The following is a 5,352-nucleotide window of genomic DNA, read 5'->3' on the forward strand; positions in this document are numbered from 1 at the left end:
AGAGTAATTTTCCTGTTTCTTAATTTTTTATGAAAAATAAGCATGTTTCATGATTCATATTATATCAATGGTCTAGCAAGTTAGTAGGGTGAATTTTCACTTGTGTAATTTTAAAGTTCGAATAATTTTTTTTGGTAATTATAAATTTTATTACCAAGGAAACATTTACAGAGTGCACAGAAACCGCTAAAGTTGGACCACAACCCCAAGGTCCAACTTTATTACTTCACCTACAGCCATACAAAAAGATAGAGTTGAAAACTAGGCTATATCTTCCTACAAACTAACTAGGGTAGTAGTCAAGTTTCTTCAACTGGATTTTCAATTTCTTCCTCTTTCTTCCTCTGCAATGTATGTCTTGAATGATCTGTCTTACTGTAGTTGCTGCTGGTCTGGTTCTTTGTTGGAAGATTTTGTTGTTCCTTTCTAATCAGGTATAGTATACACTTCCTGCAAGGGTCGTTCGGTATGTCTCTGCTTTTTCATTGTTACTATAGGCATGTTTTTGCACCCACTCAACTTCTTCCTGCCATTCCATAGCATGGCGTTGAATTCCCTGCCACTGGAGGATCTGTTGCCAAATCTGGTATGTAACTGGGCATATTAAGAACAGGTGTTGCACATCCTCATCAACGCTATCACATAATGGACAGGTCGTTCCATATCCCATACCCCATTTTTGCAATCTAGTCCTTGTATATAGTCTGTCTTGTATTGCAAGGTATATGATGAATAATCACTTGGGGCTGACCTGCTTGTTGCACATCAACTTCCTCCAATGTACTTTAAAATAATTGTCTCTCGGCTTATTGTACATTGTCTTTATAGCATATGTCTCACAGTTCAAAAATTCCTTGACAGTTAGTCATGCATTCTCCAGGTATTGTTTATCCTTTAGGTTATTCTGAATCAGCCAAGATTCTTGTGTAGCAGTGGTTTCCCATACTTCATTAACCTTAGTATAGTAGATATGCACCTATTGTATCCAAAGCTTATCCTTCTTCTTACATAGGTTCCAGTAGTGTTTAAGTATGACAGCTTTATTCCATGTGTAGATGTCTGGTATGTTGAGACCACCTGCTGATTTTGGCAAGCAGAGTTTGTCCCAAGCTATTAGAGCCTTCTTTGAGCATTCATAATTTCCATTTCGTAGAAATCTCCGACACACTTGTTCAATCCTCTGAATCACCTTCTTGGGCAGGATGAATATTTGAGACCAAAATTGTTAGATGGCTGTGAGTACTCTTCTGATCACCTGCAATGTACATGCATAGGATAGAAACTTTGATGTCCAGGAGGTTACTTTCCTTATCATCCTCTCTATTAATGGTTGATATTGCCCAATTGCTAGTCTTTTTGAGCTGAGTGGAACTCCCAGGTACCTGGAGGGGAGAGATCCCACAGAGAATCCTGACTCTTGTATTATTTACTGCTGAATCTGGTCTGGCACACCTCCAATGTAGACAGCACTCTTCCCTTGATTGGCTACCAACACAGATGCCAGGGAGAATTACTGAAAGTACTTGTACAGTAGTTTAGTAGATACCAAATCTCCCCTATAAAACAACAGTAGGTCATCTGCAAACCCCAACTGTATTATATTCAACTTTTCACATGGAGGGTGATAGTTAAAGTCTAGATTATCTGTAACGACCCGGCCGGTTGTTTCATATGTTGCAACCTTGTTTCCTTCATTTCTGCTTCCTTGTGTGTTGTTCAGTGGTATTTCATCATATCGTGTTGGTTGTGTTGTGTTTGGAGTGGTCCTAGAGTGGAATGAGGCACTTAGTCTCTTAAGTTGGTTATTTAGTTGGAAAAGTCAATCGAAAGTTGACTTATGGGTAAATGATCTCGGAATTGGGGTTTTATGGTTCGGATAGCTTCGTTAGGTGATTTGGGACTTAAGAGCGTGTTCGAAATGTAATTTGGAGGCTTGTGGTAGATTTAGGCTTGAATTGGCGAAATTGAAAATTTGGCATTTTTCGGTCGGCAGTAAAAATCTTGATATCGGGAATGAAATTTTTAGAATTGGAGTAGGTCTATTGTGTCATTTGGGACGTGCGTGCAAAATTTCAGGTCATTCGGACGAGGTTTGATAGGTTTTGGCATCGTTTGCGGAATTCGGAAGTTTGGAAATCTTTAGGCTTAAATCCGAGGGTGATTTGATGTTTTGAGGTTGTTTTGAGTGTTTTGAAGATTGGAATAAGTTTGAATGGTGATAGGTGACTTGTTTTCATGTTTGGTTGAGGTTCCGGGGGCCTTGGATGATTTCAGATGGTTAACGGAAAAGAATGGACTTGATTTAAGCAGTTGAAGCTGTTGCTTCTGCCATGACCGCACCTGCGGATTGGGGACCACAAGTGCGAGGTCGCAGGTGCGTGAGGGAGACCGCAGATGCGGAATTGGGCCATCAGGAGAAGAACCACAGGTGTGGTAGGTTGGGAGCATCTGCGGGACCACAAGTGCGGTGCCTGGTCGCAGATGCGGTCCTGGGACTTTAAGTGAAAGCCACATGTGCGGTTGATTTGACAGCAGAAGCGGTCCGCAGAAGCATGATATGGGCTGCAGGTGCGGAATCCCTGGGGCAGAAAGTATATAAATTCTCCTTCACAAAATTTGACCTATTCCACCATTTTTGAAGTTGGGATTGAAGCTCTTGGAGGGTTTTGAAGAGGGAATCAAGGGGAAACTTGTTGAGATAAGATTTTTGAACTTAATACCCGATTCTATGATGATTTTCAGTAGATTAAGCTTGGAATTTGTAGGATTTAAGGGTGAAAATTAGGGAATTAAGACTTGAAATTGGAGAGTTTAAATTGGGGATTTAAGGGGCCATTTGAGGTCCGATTTTGATGGTTTTGGTATGTATAGACTCGTGAGTGGATAAGAATTCTAGTGTTGTAATTTTTATCAGATTCCGAGACGTGGGCCAGGGGGTCGGGTTTGACCAATTTCGGGATTTCCGAGTTAATTTGATCATTTTTGCTTGGGCTTTGTTCCTTTAGCATGTATTAATGATGTGATACTGATTTTGGTTAGATTTGGAGCATTTGGAGGCCGGTAGAGAGGCAAAGGCATTGCGGGTTAGAGTTCGGTCCGGTTTGAGGTAAGTAATGATTGTAAATGTTGTCCTGAGGGTATGAAACCCCGGATTTTACATCGTTGTACTATTTTGAGGTGACGCACACGCTAGATGACAAGCGTGAGGGCCGTTCACAGTTGGAAATTATGACTTGGTCCGTCCCGTAGCAACTATTAAGTTGCGTATTTGACTGAAACTACTTGATATTATCTTATGTTAGAAGGTATTACTATGTTTTGGGCTGAATACTATATTTGGGCCTCGTGCCATCTGTTTGGACCCTTAGGGGTTTTCTTTACTGAAATTCCTCATTGTTTTGATTTAACAATTGTACTCAATCATGCTATGTTTTACTGATTTCATAACTCAGTCTTATTTACTCTGATTTGATACATAAATGAAATTTTTGGGCTAAGCACCCTATTTTACTGTTATCCCGAGTGGCTTGAGAGGTTTCTGACTGAGTAAGGCCGAGGGCCTATGTTGTGAGGATATCATGGGATCGGGTTGCACGCCACAGTAGGTTGTACTATTTTGTGATATATGAGAGGTCGAGGGCCTGATTTATCCATGAGATGGATTGTGATAGCGCTTGGGTTGTAGGAGTCCCTCCGGATTCTGTACACCTCCAGTGAGCGCGGGTACCCTGAGTGAGTGATATGTTGTTGCTCGAGGGGCTGACTCTGATACATGTTATGCCCGATGGGCTGATTTCGAGTGATTGTGAGGTAGCCCGAGGGGTTGGTTCTGTTGATATTATGCCTGAGGGGCGATTTATGATACATGTTTTTGCCCGAGGGGTTGATTATGATTTTCATCATTTTTACTCTACACTTCTGTAAATTCTCAGTTGAAACTGTAGAAAGATATTTTTCAAAGTATTTTTTCTGAAACTGAGTTTTTATGAGATAATTGATTTCTACACTATTTTGGAACCATACCGTATTTGTTGTAGTGCTATGACGTGGAATTATATAATTTCTTACTGCTCAATTTTTATTTACTTTTATTACTTACTGAGTTGGCGTACTCACATTACTCCCTGCACCTTGTGTGTAGATCCATGAGTTACGGGTTGATAGCGAGCATTGATCTTCATCCAACGGGTCATTTGGAGTCGGCAAGGTAGCTGCATGGCGTTCACAACCCTGCTCTTCTCCCTCTTATCTTTCCTAGATTATATTAGTATTGTTCCCAGACTTTGATAGACTTTATTGTACTTAGACAGACCTTGTAATTGCTCGTGACTTGTGACACCCCGATGTCGGGCTTATGTTATTTTTCGCACTTGTTATTTAGACGCATGTTATGGGATTTTAGTAAATTTATATTTAAAAAATTCCTTTTTATGAAATACTGGTTTGATTTGGAATTTGTGTCGGCTGACCTAGTTTCATGATTGGCACCATCATGACTGGGCAGGTTTTAGGGTCGTGATATTATCTTTCAATGTTTTTAGTAGTCTACTGAGGTAATCCATGGCTATCACAAACAGGAATGGTGACAAGGGGTCACCCTGCCTTACTCCCCTTTTTGCAGTAAAAGGAGCACTTGATTTACCATTTATGACTATAGAGTATGAGACTGTTGATATACATACCATGATCCACCTAACAAATATTTCAGGAAAGTTCATATCATTTAGAACTTGTTCTAGGAACAACCATTCTATAGAGTCATAAGCTTTTTGCATGTCAATTTTGATTATGCATCTTGGTGACACCCCTTTCCTCCCATATCCTTTCACTAATTCATAGCTAAGGATAATATTATCAGTTATGACTTTGCCAGGTACAAATACCTCCTGGCTCTCATCAATGAGGCTATCCATAATCCCTGGAGTGTGCTAGTGAGCATTTTGGACATGATCTTATAGATTGTGGAGCAGTAGGAGATAGGTCTATATTGTTTTACTAAGGAAGGGCTTTTAACTTTAGGAACCAAGGTGATGGATGTGCAGTATATTGGTTGGTAGAGTTTCATGGTGTCAAAGAAGTTTAGAACAACTTCAGTTACCTCATCTCCAATTGAGATCCATGCTTTCTTAAAGAACAATGAGTTAAATCCATCTATCCCTGGAGCTTTGTTATCACCAATCCCCTGTAATGCTTGCCAAACTTCTTTCCTGGTAAATGGTCGAATAAGCTGCAACTGTTGTGCCCTTGATATGATAGATCCCCTCCTTATAAAATCTAATTGTATAGCAGGTAATGTGGGATTTGCAGCCCCAAGTAGGTTCTTATAGAAACCTAGAATCTCCTCCTCTATCC

The 5,352-nt window shown here is 40.2% G+C and overlaps 1 long non-coding RNA gene across 1 annotated transcript; it reads left to right on the plus strand.

Moving 5' to 3' along the window:
- Window positions 1-247: 247 nt before the first annotated feature.
- LOC104211925 (uncharacterized) lies at window positions 248-4,436 on the plus strand. The gene is made up of 2 exons (XR_011399989.1): window positions 248-3,106; window positions 4,142-4,436. It is a non-coding gene; the product is annotated as an uncharacterized lncRNA (long non-coding RNA).
- Window positions 4,437-5,352: the final 916 nt, after the last annotated feature.

This window comes from Nicotiana sylvestris, chromosome 5 (genome assembly GCF_000393655.2).
Source record: "Nicotiana sylvestris chromosome 5, ASM39365v2, whole genome shotgun sequence".
In the NCBI taxonomy this organism is placed as follows: Eukaryota; Viridiplantae; Streptophyta; class Magnoliopsida; order Solanales; family Solanaceae; genus Nicotiana; species Nicotiana sylvestris.